The following is a 15,364-nucleotide window of genomic DNA, read 5'->3' as shown; positions in this document are numbered from 1 at the left end:
TTTATGAATAAATCTGTTTGAAAAGTACATAAACAGAGTTTTATGAATCTAAGGCTACCATGAACAAGAGGCCACTACAACCGGAACGCATGTACACCTTCAGATCCAGTTCCCGACGTATGCAGCAACATCAACAGCCAATATCTGCACGCAAGGTGCAGAAGTGTAGTATGAGTACAACCGACCCCATGTACTCAATAAGTAACAAACCTAACCTTAGGTTGAAAGTAGTGACGAGCTTGTACCAAGGTCAGAGTCCAACTCCAATAACCAACAACAGTTCATAACCACATAAAGCAAGTAATGAAAGAAGTAACCCAAGGAATAAATACTCAGCTAAATCACGATTTTCAAATATAGTTCTGCCTTTCAGGTGTATCAGTGAAAGTCCCAAGTCGTTTATCAAAATTTCCAAAAATACGAATAAGTTTGAAAACAGAAATGTTTTTCCCAAAATCCTTTCAACAATGATAAGATGTTTTATTTTCTTTCAAGATAGCCAGTGGAAAAATGCATCACTATGCCCGTAGAAAAATATGCATGAGAAGTCATGAATGACGTGATATATCATGAGAAAAATACATCTCTATGTCTGTATGTCATGGGTGCATGTCAATACAATGTATCTCAGTGATAAAACCATATGCATACTTCTCAGAACATCAATTCACTCAGTCCTCCCCAGCACGCAGTCCCCACAGTCACTCAGTCCTCACAGTCACTCAATCCTCCCAATCGCTCGACACTCGCTATAATCTGCACGGACAACTCACGTGCTGCACGGACAACTCACGTGTTATAGTATCAATATCTGGTTCCGTACGGACAACTCACGTGCTATAATAAGCCAATATGGCCTACTGCGGCGTGCAACCCGATCCCATAATAATAAAGTATATAAAGCCAATATGGCATGCTGCGGCGTGCAGCCCGATCCCATAAGTATTCTCACAATCAGGCCCTCGGCCTCACTCAGTCATCAATCTCTCCAATCTCTCGGGCTCACAATGTCATGAAACTAGCCCAAAATAATGATATGATAAATCAATAAATAACAACAGAGACTGAGAGACGATATGAAATGAATGAACATTACTAAGTATGAAATTTTATTTTTAAACAAATAATTCACAGCAATATAACCCCTGTGGGTCTCAATAATACTGACACATAGCCTCAGCATGATTTTTAATATGATTCTCATTTCAATTTCTTTAACATATAAAACTACATAGAAAATATCAAGATTATTTGACTACAAAATTTCACGGAACCAATTATGTCATAATTTCTATAGTGCACGCCCACACGTCCGTCACCTAGCATGTGCGTCACCTCCAAACAATGCACATAATATGTATATTCAGGATTCATACCCTCAACTCCAAGATTAGAAGAGTTACTTACCTCAAGCCGTGTAATTCTTTATTCTACAATGTCTTTTCCTCGTGAATTGTTCTTCAAACACCTCGAATCTAGCCACAAATAATTCGATTCGGTCAATAAAATTTATTGGAATTAATTCCATAAGAAAATACTAATTTTCCAACAAAAATCCAAAAATTTGCTCAAAAATCGCCTATGGGGACCACGTCTCGGAACCCGACAAAAGTTATAAAACCCGAAAACCCATTCACTCACGAGTCTAACCATACCAATTTTACTCAAATCCGATAATAAAATCTTATTCAAAACCTCAAAATTCTAGTCCAAGAACTCTTTCTCATTTTCCCCAAATTTTCATCTCAAAACACTAGTTAAATGATGAAAACAATGATATATTCATGTATATTGACCAAATCTGAGTTAAAATTACTTACCCATATATATTTCCTTGAGAATCTCTCAAAAATCGTCTCTCCCCAAGCTCCAATTTGTCAAAAATGGAAAAATGGGACGAAACCCACTATTTTATAACTTAAAGTTTCTGTCGAGGCCTCGTCTCGATTTTCATGACCTCGATTTTCTCCCGCCTCGATTTTTATGACCTCAATTTTCATGACCTTGATTTTTATTACCTCAATTTTCTCCAGCCTCGATTTTTATGACCTCAATTTTCTCCAGCCTCGATTTTTATGACCTCGATTTTATCCATCCTCGATTTTCTCCCAGCCTCGATTTTTATGACCTCGATTTTCTCCCAGCCTCGATTTTTATGACCTCGATTTTCATGACCTCTATTTTCTCCAGCCTCGATTTTCATGACCTCGATTTTCTCCAGCCTCGATTTTCATGACCTCGATTTTCTCCAGCAACAGAAATTTCTAGCAGGTGTTTAAGTTCAAATTTTGATCCGTTAACCATCCGAAACTCACCCGAAACCTCCCGGACACAAATCATATATGAATTTCAATCATAAAACACGCTACGGACCTGCTCGCGCACTCAAAATACTGAAATGAGGTTGTCTTGATCCGATATTGATCATGGTCAAACTCCCAAATTTCTTAACTTTACTAGTCTCTCAACCAGTGATCCAAAAATACACCCAAGCCCCTCGGAGCACGTCAAATTATACCAACAAATCCTAAAATATCATACGAACTTAGTCGAAATTTCAAATCACGTCAAACAACGCTAGAACCGCGAATCATACATCAATTCAAACTTAAGGAACTTAAGAATTTTCAACTTCTACATTCGATGCCGAAACCTATTAAATCAATTCCGATTTACCTCAAATTTTGCACACAAGTTATAAATGACATAACAGAGCTATAAATTTTTTTCAGAACTAGATTCTGACCCCAATATCAAAAAATCAACTCCCCGGTCAAGCTTCCAAACTTAAATTGCTATTTTAGTCATTTCAAGCCTAATTTAGCTACGGGCTTCTAAATAAATTTTCGGACACGCTCCTAAGTCCAACTTCACCATACGGAGCTATTGAAATTATCAAAACTCTATTCCAGTGTCGTTTACATATAATTCGCCATCCGGTCAAATATTTCAACTTAAACCTTAATTCTCGGAACTAAGTGTTCCAATTCATTCTGAAACCTTCCCGATAAGTCTCATAATTATACTTGATCATATAATAAGCAGTAAATAGGGAAACATGGCTGTAATACTCAAAACGACCGGTCGCGTCGTTATATAAAGTAGGTAAAATAAAAAAATTTAAGTTAAGTTATTTTTAAATATAGAAATGTGTCATTATTTTTAGAATTGACTAATAAGAAAAGTGTGTCAATTTAATTAAAACGGAGGGAGTATCTTTTTTGCTCCAAAAACGTGACATTTATTACCTCGACACTTTAGTATTTTAATAGAGCAATATATGAATTGGTAAGTCATGTCCCCATTGAGCGGACTTCCTTGTGATTATACGTCGTTAGAAGGATTACAATTGAACTTAAAGAGAAGTTTTAGAAATCATCATATGACATGTGACCCCATTAATGTAATCTTGTTTATTATATTTATTTTTTATCTGCCTAATGGAAAAATAGTCAATAAATAAATTTTGCTAGCGGTTGGACATAACTTGAAAAAAGAGTTTTTGATATTGTGTTAAAAATAATTTTTTGAAAATTGAAGTTGTGTTTGGACATGCATTTTATTTGAAGAAAAGTTGAAGTTTTATGAAAACTTGAAAATTTTTGATTTTTTTTCCCAGAACATGATCATATTTAATAAACAAATAATATTTTCAATTTTTGTTTTTGAAAAAATAAAGAAAAATTCTATGGCCTCGCGGTAGCATATTTCTAATACAACTATAGAAGAAAAAAGTTAGAAGGTGTGCTACTTCGCTTAGAAAAGCATTCACGCACTCCACATAATTCTTTCTATAATTAAATTGAAAGTTTCTCGCTTAAAGGGGAGAATGGAATAAAATACGGTGAACAAATTTTGTTTTCTCAACAAAGGTGTCACGACCCAAAATCCAACCAACCGTAATGCCACCTAACCTCACCCGCTAGGTAAGCCAAATAACCATAATCCGATTTAATTAATATTCAACAGACTTTAATACACTCCCCAAGGACTGGTAGTACAAATTATGAGCTTCTAAGATTAAACTTTATAAAACTAGTGTGAAATAAAAATATGTCATCTGTCTGAAATATACATGAATAGATTTAAAATTCTCAAGCTACCATGAACAAGAAGCAATAATGACTGGAACGCAGGTACATCTTCAGATCCAGCTCTCGCCGTATGCAGCTACATTAGCATCCAAAATATGCACGCAGGTGCAGAAGTGTAGTATAAGTACTACCGACCCCATATACTCAATAAGTAGCAAGACTAATCTTTGGGCTGAAAGTAGTGACGAGTTCAACAGGTATAGTCCAATATAAAAATAATAGTACAGAAATATAGGCATGCTTTCAAGTTCAACAGTTAAGCTCTATACAAGTAAAATAGCTCAATGCTTACTGATATGAGGAATATGACATCTCTATATCTACATGCCAATGTACATACTGTATGTGATACACTTCAGTGGAAACCTCGTATACTCAAATCTCAAAATACTCAATCATTCAGTACTGTATATGGTCAATCCAGCCCAAGGGAGATCCATCCCATATATATTTACACATCGACTGGCAGTCAGTCACTCAGTACTGTATAAGGCCAATCCAGCCCAAGGGTAAATTTGTCCCCAAATGTAAACGACTCGAACATGATCCATGTCCAGGGAAAATTCATCACAATTATATATAAATAAGGCAAGTCCATACCCTGGGAAGTCCATCCCGAATATATATAAATAAGGCAAGTCCATTGTAATGATCCGGGCTGTCATTTTAAAAGTTGTAGCCCCATTCCCCTATTTACGGCACATTCTGTGCTTTATAACTGTTATGTGACTTGTTGGGGTAGTCGGTTCAGGTCCGGTGAAGTTTTGGAATGAATTGGAACACTTAGTTCCAAGGTTTAAAGTTTAAGTTCAAATAGTGACCGAATGTCGACTTATATAAAAACGACCCCGGAATAGATTTTTGATAATTCCAACAACTCCGTATGGTGATTTTGGACTTAGGAGCGTGTCCGAAATTTTATTTGAAAGTCTGTAGTTAAATTAGGCTTGAAATGGCTAAAATAGGAATTTAAGTTTAGAAGTTTGACCGAGGAGTTAACTTTTTGATATTGGGGTCAGAATCTAGTTCCAAAAAATTTTATAGCTCCGTTATGTCATTTATGACTTGTGTGCAAAATTTGAGGTCAATTGGACTTGATTTGATAGGTTCCAGCATCGAATGTAAAAGTTAGAATTTTAAATTTCATTAAGCTTGAATTGGGGTATGATTCATGGTTTTAGCGCTATTTTATAATATTTGAGGTTTCAAATAAGTTCGTATGGTGTTTTAGGTACCCATCGCACATGTTTGAGAACAAAAATGAGATATGGAGTTCAAATGATGGACATTATGCAATGAATCCACAAGAAAGAGGGGAAAGAGTCACATACCAGATATCAGAGCAAGACGGAGATGAAATCTGAGTTATGAGCGAGGTAAATTCCTTAATTCCAATCCTTGATATGTGATCTGTGTGCGTGATTAAAATATTTTTGGCTTTTCTTTCGTTTATTTTGTTTTTGTGTTTTGGATTTTGTGAGAGTTGTTAAGTGTTTGTGTGCGAGTGGGATTGACAGTATGCGAAGGGTTAGGGAGTTATACCTGGACGTTTTGCGGTGGGCAAGTGGTCGCATAACACATTATGCGGTCGCATATGTGTTATGCGATGATTTTAGAGCTGGGTTATTTACCTCCATTCTGCAATACATTTTACGGTCGCATAATTGCTATGCAGACCGCAGAACTTGAACCCTTACCGCAATTTGCAGAACCAAATTCTCTGACCGTGTCTGTGACCACTATGCGGTTCGCAAAGTCATTATGCGACCGCATAGTTACCGCAAACCACTGATTTACTTTTTTTTTCTTCAATTGCCTTAGTCCTTGCACCCTGTTTCATAGTATATTGGGCAACTTGCACTCTAATACACACGTCAATCTGTTCAACACTAACAACTAAAAAAAAATGTTACCCCACATGGGTTGCCTCCCAAGAAGCGCTTGATTTAACGTCGCGGCATGACGATATTGGTCCCTTTTGGGCTACTCAGTGGTGGGGGTTGGGCTATCATTGAGAGCAAATTGCTCTACCAAGTGCTTGTTTTCTGTTGTGCCCAGGTAATGCTTAACCCGTTGGCCATTTAGTTTGAAAGTTCGAAGTCCGTCCTCTGACTCTAATTCAATAGCACAGTAAGGGGACACATTCACAATTTTGAACGGGCCAGACCATTTGGATTTGAGTTTGCCCAGAAATAACTTGAGTCTCGAGTTATAGAGCAAGACCAAGTCACCAGATTTGAATTCCCGCTTCAAGATCTTCTTGTCATGAACAAACTTCATTTGTTCCTAATACATGGCTGCACTCTCATAGGCATGGAGACAGAATTCTTCCATTTCGTTGAGTTGTGTTATTCTCATATTAGCAGCTTCAGCCCAGTCAAGATTCAACCTTTTCAGAGCCCACATGGCTTTGTGTTCAAGCTCCATGGGAAAATGACACGCCTTACCAAAGACTAATCGGTACGGTGAGGTGCCAATAGGAGTCTTAAATGCTGTGCGATATGCCCACAATGCATCATCTAGCTTCCTTGACTAGTCAATCCTGTTTGTATTGACAGTTTTTGCTAGGATGTTTTTAATCTCCCTGTTGGAAACTTCAACTCGACCACTCGACTGAGGATGATAAGGCGTGGCCACCTTGTTCTTTACACCATACTGTTCGAGCAGCCCGGTGAAAGCCTTGTTGTAGAAATGAGAACCACCATCACTAAGGATGGCCCGGGGACTACCAAACCACGTGAATATGTTCTTCCTTAAGAATGCGGTCACACTCCTTGCCTCATTGTTGGGAAAGGTGATTGCCTCAACCCACTTGGAGACACAGTTCACGCCCACTAAGATATATTTCATGCCATAAGAACTCACAAAGGGACCCATGAAATCAATCCCCCACACATCAAAGATCTCGACCTCCATTACAAAATTCATAGGCATCTTATGCCTTTTAGAGATTGATCCTTGCCTTTGACATTGATCACAAGCCTTGACCATTTGATTCGCGTCATGGTAGATCGATGGCCAATAGTAGACACATTAAAGCACTTTTGTGGCCGTCTGATTTCCTCCATGATGACCCCAAACCGGGGAGTCATGGCATGCCTTGAGAATTGGCATTACCTCATCTTCCATAACACATTGCCGAATGATGTTGTCGGTACAAATACAAAACAATAAGGGCTCATCCCAATAGTATTGCCTACACTCCCGCAAGAACTTTTTCTTTTGATATGTTTCCAATCCATCGGGGACAAGGTCGCTAACCAAATAGTTAGCAATATCAGCATACCAAGGAGCAAATGTGTCAGACAATTCCAATATGTGCTCATCTGGAAAAGCATCATTGATGTCAAAGTTCTCTTTTGGCCTCCCTGCTTCTTCAAGCCTAGATAAGTGATCCGCAACTTGGTTTTCTGTCCCTTTTTGATCCTTGACTTCAAATTCAAACTCTTGCAACAAAAGGACCCATCGAATCAATCTTGGCTTGGCATCCTTCTTCACGATAAGATAGCAAAGAGCAGCATGATCAGTGTAGACTATCACCTTGGATCCTAACAAATAGGCCCGAAATTTTTCAAAAGCATAGACAATGGCAAGAAGTTCTTGCTCGGTCACAGTATAATTCATTTGATCACTATTGAGTGTCTTGCTTGCATAGCAGATAGGATGAAGGACTTTGTTATGCCGTTGACCAAGCACCGCCCCAATAGCTACACCACTAGCGTCACACATGAGTTCAAATGGAAGAGACCAATCCAGTATGACAATAATAGGTGTCGTGGTGAGCTTTTATTTCAATTCCTTAAATGCTTTGAGACACTTTTCATCAAATATGAACGTAGCATCTTTTTCAAGGAGCTTGCACACGGGGTTTGCAATTTTTGAGAAGTCCTTGATAAAATGCCTAGAGAAGCCGGAGTGCCCCAAAAAACTTTGGACACCCTTTACTGAAGTGGGTGGAGAAAGCTTAGAAATGATTTCAATCTTTGCTCGGTCAGCCTCTATGCCTTGTTTGGAAATTTTGTGGCCCAAAATAATGCCCTCATCCACCACGAAGTGGCACTTTTCCCAGTTTAGTAGAAGGTTTGTTTCTTCACATCTTTTGATCACTTGTCTAAGGTTGTCAAGACAATGCCCAAAGGAATCACCCACTACATAGAAGTCATCCATAAACACCTCTAGGAAATCTTCCACAATGTCCGAGAAAATTGACATCATGCACCGTTGGAAGTAGCCGGAGCGTTGCATAGCCCAAATGGCATCCGGCTAAAAGCAAAAGTCCTATATGGGCATGTGAATGTTGTCTTCTCCTGATCTTCTAATGCAATGTTGATTTGGTTATAGCCGGAATATCCATCCAAGAAGCAATAAAATGACCTTCCCGCTAGCCGATCAAGCATTTGATCAATAAAAGGCATAGGGAAATGGTCTTTGCAAGTGGCACTATTGAGCTTCCGGTAGTCCATGCAAACTCTCCATCCGGTCACAGTCCTTGTTGGGATGAGCTCATTTTTTCTCATTTTGGATCACGGTCATGCCTCCTTTCTTTGGCACACATTGCACCGGGCTCACCCCGACGTCTAGCCACTTGATGATTTCCTTCTTCACCACCTCCTGCATGGACGAGTTTAATCTTCTTTGGTGCTCCACACTAGGTTTGCTTCCTTGCTCTAATTGTATTTTGTGCTCACAAGTTCTGGCAGGAATCCCTCGGATGTCCGCTATTATCCACCCAATGGCTTGTCGATGTTCCCTCAGGACATTCAATAAATGATCTACCTGCACATCATTCAATAAAGAAGAAACGATTACCGGTAAAGTATCATTAGAGCCAAGAAATTTATACCTTAAGTGTGGTGGAAGTGGCTTGAGTTCAAGTTGTGGCGGCTCAATAATTGAAGGCTTTGCGGAGGGAGTGGCTCTATTCTCTAAGTCAAGAGAAAGCTTCTTTGGAGCGTAAGTGTAGGACCCACGTCCTTCTAATGCATTCATCGATTCTACGTACCCCTCCATGTTTTCACCATCAAAATTTACCAATATCGCCGCCAAAGCTTCACCTAGGCATTCTTCTTCCATCTTTATTTTACTTGCGTCCTCTACCTCATCAACAACATGAATGACCGAGATGCCTTCATATGCATGTGGAAACTTCCTACCCTTACTTACTTGGAAGGTGACCTCTTCATCATTAACTCAGAACTTGATTTCATTTCGTTCCGAATCCATAAGTGCTCTTCCAGTAGCAAGGAATGGCCTCCCAAGATGATAGGGATTTCTTTGTCAACGACACAGTCAAGGATCACAAAATTGGCCGAAAGGAGGAACTTTTCCACTTTCACTAGGACATCATCAATAATTCCCACTGGTCTTTTGATTGAACGATCGGCCATTTGCAACCTCATGCTTGTAAGTCTCGGCATGCTTAACCCTGCTTGCTTGTAAATAGCAAGAGGCATCAAGTTAATGCTAGCCTCATTGTCACAAAGAGCTCTTGCAAAATCTCGCAAGCCAATAGTGCATGGAATGGTGAATACTCCCGGGTCTTCTTTATTTTTAATGGTGGTTGTTGCAATAATGGAGCTAACCCGGTGAGTCACATTCACCACTTCATTCTTGGTGGTTCTTTTCTTGGTTATCAAGTCCTTTAAGTATTTAGAAAAACACGGCATCTCTTGAAAGGCTTCCACAAATGGTATGTTCACCGACAATTGCTTGAGAATGTCATAAAATTTCTCGAATTTGCTATCATCAACCCTCCTAGTAAGTCTTTGAGGAAACGGAGGGGAAGGTCTAGGAATTAGTGCTAGATCTTTTGGTGCCTCTTTCACCTTTTCCTTTATCTTTTCATGATTTGCTTCTTGGACTTTCACTTTTTTTGGGAGCTTTTCAACTTCAACAACAATCGGCACTTCAACTTGTGCCTCAAACTCTTGCTCAAGATCATCTACTCCAACAATTTGTTCATTTTCTCCTTGAAGTACCTTCCCGCTTCGTGTGGTAATTGCCATGTAATGAGAAGTTGGACCACTCCCATTACCTTTATGGTTTGCAATTGTGTCACTTGGGAGTGTGCCCTTTAGCTTTGGATTTTGCTCTCTTGACAAATCTCTCATTTGCATTTCTAGCTTTTGTATGGATGCGGTGTGTGACCCCACAAGTTCGGCCATATTTTTCATTGTATTGTCGCCTCTTTCTTGATTTTTCAATATTCTTTCAAGCATGCCCTCCAACTTGGACTCACTTGAAGAACCTTCCTTATAATGAGAGGAGTTAGAGTATTGCCCCTTTGGTGGAACATTGGGGTTTGAACTCTGGTTTGCATAGTTGTTGTTGTTGTTGCTCCAATTACCTTGACTTGATCCACCTTGATCATTGCGCCACTGTTGATGGCCTTGCCTTTTCGGGTTAGGCCTCCATTGATTTTGTTGGCGATAACCACCTTGAGAATTATGGACAAAGTTTGCTTCCTCGCACTCTTGATTCACCATGGGTTGCATATCTTCCACAACATTTACTTTCTTAGTCTGACTTTCCGTGAACATCTTGGTCAACACATTAATGTTGGTGGCAAGCCCAGTAATCACTTGGTCTCTCTCTTGGTTCTCCTTAATCATGTTGGTCATTGAGGGAGTACCGTATGCAATTCCACCCGTGGTATCTTCCAAGTGCCAAGCTTGGTTGTGCTCGGCCATCTTGTCTAGAATCTTTGTAATCCTTGGGAATGTTTTGTCCATGAAAGACCCATCCGCCGCATTTTTGGCTATCGATTGGTTCAATGGATCCAAACCCATGTAAAATTTCCCTAACAAGATTGCATCCGGAAAACCATGATTCAGCGACCTCACTAGGTATAACTTAAAACGGTTCCATGCCTCATGTAAGTGTTCTCCTGGTAGTTATTTGAAGAAGAAGATTTTATCTCTGAGCTCGGACTTCTTGCTTTGTGGGAACCATTTGGCTAAGAAAGCACGGACGAGTTTAGGCCAAAAGTGTATGGAGTGAGGTGGTAGATTTTGGATCCATTTCCTTGCCTCTCCTGCTAGTGAGTACTTGAATACCCTCAGTCTTAGGGTATCATCTGACACGTTGTTCTCTTTGTGCATCATACACACACCCAAGAAGTTTCTAAGATGTTGTGTCGGATCATCATCGGTAGAATTCCTGAAAACCCCTCTACTTTAAGCATTAGGATCAAACCATGTTCCACCTTGAAGGTAGTAGCATCAACTCGCGGAGGGACAATGACATTTGTGTCCTCGATGTACCCATCTATATTCGCAAAAGGATTCTCTTCTTCGTCATACTCTGCCATATTTATCTAGCATACCAAACAAAGCAAGCAAAGTGTGATGGAATAAAAAAAGACGTGAAGTAAAGCACACACTAAATAGTAATTTCAAAATTGTTTTCTCCGGCAACGGCGCCAAAATTTGATACGCTCAAATTACACCTAAATAAATGGTGTAAGGCGGTCGATGTCAAATATAATAACCCAACTAGGTTGGGGTCGAATCCTACAGGGAATAGGTGTAAAACAATTACTTGAATAGTATGAGACTTGACTTATGTCTTAATTCTATAAATGTTAGCTTGAAAATGGTGTAGTAATTACGTGAAGTAAAGAAGACGATTGTATTGTAAGAATGTATTTAATTTGATTAAGAAAACCAAGGTTGTGTCCCCATTGATGGAATGTAATGCTATCGGTGTTAATATAATATATTTCTAATGGAAGATCCTTTGATATGCAAATGGTTTCTAAGTGACTACCCAATATTTTCCAATAGTTGGGTAATATCTTCTCTTTAAGATTTTCCCAAATGTAAAAGAGTTGCGATTGAAAATAACCACTTAATGCCAAATTGAACCCACTTATTCCTAGGCGATTCCATTAAACAAGGGTTAAAGCCTTGAGTTTTTGATATTCAATTCTACCAGACCCTAGCCCACTTTTCCAAGTAAAGATAGAGTGAAATGCAATTAGTTAATGTTTGCAACCACTAACAATACATGAAGCATAAGAACTGAATAAATATCAACCAACTATTATATATATATTCAATGGTAAACACTCATTAACATTACACTCATCTAGGGTCCATAACCTGAGTAATTAAAACTAGCTACTCATACTGAAATCTAAGTACAAAGAGATAAATAAAGTCATAAAGCTTACAAAGATACAAGATTCTTTCTTCAAAAGTCTCCAAAGCAATGGTGCATTCAATGCTCTAAAATTAGTCTCTTTTTCTGACTCCCCATGACCCACAAAACCCTAATAAATCTATTTATAGTGAGCTAAATGTCGGAGCCAAAATTGGACAAAAATAACACTGCAGAGCATTTACGCGACTGCATACTGGTCGCAGATCACGTATGCGGTCCGCATATTCTTCGAAATCATCGCATAATCTCATGTCTCCAAACCTATCTCTTGACAGCATTTCAATTATACGGTCCGCATATCCATTATGCGACCGCATATTCCTCCGTAGAAGTGCTTCTCAGCTTTCTTGATTTCAGTTATGCGATCACTATGCGATCCGCATAATCGTTATGCGACCGTATAATGGATCGTATTTTCTCCTCTTCAGTTAACCAAAAATCTGCTTCAGTCTGCGATGGTTATGCGGTTCGCATATACTTTATGCGACCGCATACTTGCATCATTTCTGCCCTTTTGTGGCTTTTTGACTTTTTTCCATATTTTTGGGTCCTCAAGCCTCATGCACTGCAAAACACCAAAACTTCATAAGCATTAACTAAAAGTGCATTAAAAGATGAGCTAAAGTCTTATGTAATTGGTATCAAATATGCCGAAATTCTATGGCACATCAATTGTTATACCAAGATGGTGACGTTAACTATGCCAGGTCTATCGCGACTAGAGTGGAGAGGTACCTTGGATCATGTTCCTAGCAGAGTTGTTTCATTTCTTAAAGCTCAACGAATGGTTGAGAAGGGGTGTGATGCGTATCTGGATTATGTGAGGGATGTTAGTATTGATACTCCTACCGTGGAGTCAGTTCCTGTAGTAAGGGATTTTCCTGATGTATTTCCAGCGGATCTTCCGGGTATGCCACCCGACATGGATATTGACTTTGGCATTGATTTGTTACCGGGCACTCAGCCCATTTCTATTCCACCATATCGTATGAACCTAGTAGAGTTGAAAGAATTAAAAGAATAGTTACAGGAGTTACTTGATAAGGGCTTCATTCGGCCCAGTGTATCGCCTTCGGGTGCTCCTGTCTTATTTTTGAAGAAGAAGGATGGTTCTATGCGAATTTATATTGATTACCGCCAGTTGAACAAGGTTACAGTGAAGAACAAGTATCCATTGCCACGTATTGATGACCTATTTGATCAGCTTCAGGGTGCTAGGGTATTCTCTAAAATTGACTTGCGTTCAGGCTATCATCAGTTGAAGATTCGTGAACCCGATATTCCGAAAACTGCTTTTAGGACGCGGTATGGTCATTATGAGTTCCTTGTAATGTCATTTGGGCTAACCAACGCCCCAGTAACATTTATGCACTTAATGAATAGTGTATTTCAGCCCTATCTTGATTCTTTCATCACTGTATTTAGTGACGACATTCTGGTGTATTCCCAGAGTCGGGAAGATTATGAGAAGCACCTGAGGACTGTTCTTCAGACTTTGAGAGAAAAGAAGTTATATGCAAAATTTTCATAGTGTGAATTTTGGCTTGATTCAGTGGGATTTTTGGGTCATATAGTTTCGTGCGAAGGGATCAAGGTAGATCCAAAGAAGATTGAGGCAGTGCAAAGTTAGTCCAGACCGTCCTCAGCTACGAAGATCCAGAGTTTTCTTGGTTTGGTAGGGTATTATCGCCGATTTCTAGAGGGTTTCTCTTCTATTGTTGCACCTATGACCAAACTTACCCAGAAGGGTGCTCCGTTCAAGTGGACCGCGGAATGTGAGGAGAGCTTCCAAAAGCTCAAGACAGCTTGGACTACAACCCTAGTATTGGAATTGCCTACAGGTTCAGGGTCGTATACTGTGTATTGTGATGCGTCGCGTATTGGTCTCGGCGCATCGTTGATGCAAGATAGTAGGGTGATTGCCTACGCATCTAGACAGTTAAAGGTACATGAGAAGAATTATCCGGTCCACGACCTTGAGTTAGCAGTTATTGTTCATGCCTTGAAGATTTGTCGGCATTATTTGTACGGTGTCCATTGTGAGATCTACACCGATCACCGGAGTCTACATCAGCTGTTTAAACAGAAGGATCTTAATTTGCGACAGCGGAGATGGTTGGAGTTGCTTAAGGATTATTATATCACCATTCTCTATCATCCCGGGAAGGCCAATGTAGTGGTCGATGCCTTGAGTCATAAGGCGGAGAGTTTGGGCAGCTTAGCATATTTACCGGTAGTAGAGAGGCCTTTAGCCTTGGATGTTCAGGCCTTGGCCAACCAGTTTGTTAGATTGGATGTTTCCGAGCCGAGCCGAGTTTTAGCTTGTGTGGTTTCTCAGTCTTATCTTTATGATTTTATCAGGGAGTGTCAGTATGATGAACCCCATCTGCTTGTCCTTAAGGACAAAGTTCTGTACAGTGATGCCAAGGAAGTCACTATTGGAGATGATAATGTATTACGAATGCAGGGCAGGCTATGTGTGCCTAATGTAGATGGTTTGCGTTAGTTGATTTTCAAGGAGGCTCATAGTTCGCGGTAGTCCATTCATCCGGGTGCTGCAAAGATGTATCAGGACTTGAAACAACACTATTGGTGGAGGCGGATGAAGAAAGACATAGTAGAATATATAGCTCGGTGCCTAAATTGCTAGCAGGTGAAATATGAGCATCAACGACCGGGTGGATTTCTTCAGAAGTTAGAGATTCCAGAATGAAAATGGGAGCGGATCACTATGGATTTCGTTGTTGGACTCCCATGGACTCAGAGGAAGTTTGATGCAGTTTGGGTGATTGTGGATAGGTTGACCAAGTCAGCTCATTCCATTCCTATAGTTACTACTTACTCTTCGGAACATCTGGCTCAGGTCTATATTCGCAAGATTGTCAGACTTCATGGCGTACCGGTATCTATCATCTCTGACCGGGGTACACAGTTTACATCACGGTTCTAGAGGGCTGTACAGCGAGAATTGGATACTCGTGTGGAGTTGAGTACAACATTTCACCCTCAGATGGACAGACAGTTCGAGCACACTATCCAGATACCGGAGGATATGCTTCGTGCGTGTGTGATAGATTTTGGGGGTGCTTGGGATCAGTTCTTGCCAC

At 39.8% G+C, this 15,364-nt stretch overlaps 1 pseudogene; it reads right to left on the bottom strand.

Annotated features, from left to right (window-relative positions):
• Positions 1 to 6,077: 6,077 nt before the first annotated feature.
• On the bottom strand, positions 6,078 to 11,403 carry LOC107817586 (uncharacterized; annotated as a pseudogene).
• Between the last annotated feature and the right edge of the window lie 3,961 nt (positions 11,404 to 15,364).

Source organism: Nicotiana tabacum, chromosome 11 (assembly GCF_000715075.1).
Source record: "Nicotiana tabacum cultivar K326 chromosome 11, ASM71507v2, whole genome shotgun sequence".
Taxonomy (NCBI): Eukaryota; Viridiplantae; Streptophyta; class Magnoliopsida; order Solanales; family Solanaceae; genus Nicotiana; species Nicotiana tabacum.
Note: the sequence above shows the minus strand (reverse complement) of the source record. Positions and strands in the feature narration are given on the sequence as shown.